The sequence below is a fragment of the Sapajus apella genome, unplaced genomic scaffold (assembly GCF_009761245.1).
Source record: "Sapajus apella isolate SASKATOON/1434 unplaced genomic scaffold, GSC_monkey_1.0 scaffold17, whole genome shotgun sequence".
In the NCBI taxonomy this organism is placed as follows: domain Eukaryota; kingdom Metazoa; phylum Chordata; class Mammalia; order Primates; family Cebidae; genus Sapajus; species Sapajus apella.
This window is the reverse complement of record NW_022436957.1, coordinates 31370867-31373285: the sequence shown is the minus strand read 5'-3', so window position 1 is coordinate 31373285 and position 2419 is coordinate 31370867.

Sequence of the window (2419 nt, the reverse complement as noted above, 5' to 3'; positions counted from 1 at the left end):
GCCTCATGGGCTTACCATATTTCGCTCAAAAGCATAATTCTATGCTATTTTTTTCAGTAACCACTATAATCAGAATATACTGAGAATTTTCTCATTACTTTTCGTAAAGGTGAAGGAAATTTCTTTTTCCTCCTCTGAAGGTTTGAGTCTTTAATTCTGCTGAAATAAATTGACAATGAACAGATTAACAGGAAAAAAAAGTCATAAAAATGTATTAAGGTGCAAGAGCACTGGTGTTACAAAAAATATGAAACTCAAAGAAGGGCCAGGTAACTGAAACTTTTATACCATACAGAAAAGGATAGGGGCTTGAAACTCCTCCAAATTATATAAGGTTGAAGAGAAGCATGGCAAGCAAAGGCTTTCTTGTTACGTAGATCAAGTGTCCCAGGTACCAGTCCTAAGAAAGAATAGATGTATCCTGTGTCAAAAGTTTCTCTGTAAGAGATTTAGAAGTATCAGACCTTTAGCTTCCTTTTTCTGTGAGTGAATCTTTTTTAGAATCTTCTTAGGCAGACAAAGGGACCTCAGAGAAAGCCTCTGTCAAGCATCCTGTTTGCCTTACTAATGTAGATTTTTCTGCAGATGTAAATCTTCCCTAAGAAAGGACAGCTTTTCAGAGCTATTTTCAGAGCTATACAACTCCTTTGACTAGCCATCTCAAAATATGTCAAAGAAACATATATTGGGGTTGCATATTTTGATTTCCCACAGGTGAATAGGCAAAACCTTGACCTAGGATTCTCTGCTATCTATCACCTGACTAAAAATGCCTGAACATCAACAGAGGTGCAATTATGCACAGTGAAAGCCTAGATTTTTAAAAATTAATCAATTAATATTATTCAATGGTATCATGTCTACCAAGAAGTTATATTCTACTGCCTAGTAGGACTCTAGAATTTTCAGGACTTGAGATACCATAGATGTTTGCATAGTTATTTTGATGATCTTTTCTCACGTGTTACTTATAGGAGAAGCTTCGGCTTTTAAGCACTAAGGTAAGCTCATTCACTGGTTTGTGTGGTCAGTAGACAGTGTCAAACAAGAAATCCCATTAAAATTCTACTGCAACTATCAGGATGTTTTTCAAAATCCTGTTTCTTGGGGTTATAGCCCAAAAACTAGTAGATGCTTTGCCAAATAAGATTATATTCACTAGCTCATTTGCAAATCATTTTGACAGTATGTTGCTGAATCTCAGCAAATTTTTTTCCATTTCGAAATATATCCTTCAATAATGAGAGCGAGAGTTTTTTCTTTAGCTGATGAAACTCCTAGAATAGTTACTAAGGACCAAAACCTTGCCTCTATCCAAACTACCCTTGTTTTCATTTATTTCACCCCCATCGAAAATATAAAACTTCTTTAGAGTACATAATTAAAATATGTTGAAGATAACCTGTTTTAAATATCCCTTAAATGGAGTGGTACTTGGTTCTCCTTGCCCAGGGTAATGACTACCAACCCAGTGGTTTTAGTGTACGTCGCCTCAAGAAAGTGTCACTGCTATCTCTCAAAAACTCAAGATAATGCATGTAACAAGACTTGTGAACTAGGTTCAATGACATAAGGACAAGAGCAGAACAATTTCCATTCCTTCCCTGGGTGGTTTTTCTCTGGTTAAACCATGATCTCAAAGTGACTGTGATGAGGAGTTTTCCATACCAGGCTTTTGGGTCTCAACTCTGAGACAAGCCGTCTCGAGGTCTGATACCTGATATCACTCTCTCAGCCTCATCTTTCACCATGCCAAATTAAATTAAAATTACTACTCATTGAATCTCTCAAAGCCCCAAAATTCTCTGCCTCAAGGCATCTATATTTGACAGTCTCATATGGATTCCCCCAGCTCATCTATTAACTCCCTTTATTTGTCCTTTAGATATTAGAAAATATCTTACCACCATCATAAGATTTCCATTCCTATAAGTTAGAACTATATGAAAAAGTCCTAGGCTTTGTTTATCCTAGCATTCCAGTATTATTCTGATTATTACCAAAGAGAAAATGCTTATTAAGATTTGGGGAATAAAGGAGACAGTAAGCATGCCGTGCAATTTATGAAGATCTATTTTTCAGATATTTCTAAGTTAAGCAAATTAATGCATATATCATTTAATTTTACAAAACATAAAACTAAAAGGCATTCAGTAAGAAATATATTGATCATCTTTTATGTATTTTATTCCAAATATTTAAAAGCAAAGTTCATAGTAATGTTATGTCATGCTATACCAGAACACAATATAGATGGATGGTTTCCCAATCTGCTTTACAAAATTAACAAAATTCTTGCTACTAAATCTCATGAAAAAACATAAAACAGATGTTTAAAAGCAGAGTTCTTAGCAATGTCATGTCATCCTATATCAGGACACAATATGGATGGTTTCCCAATCTGTTTGACAAAATTAGC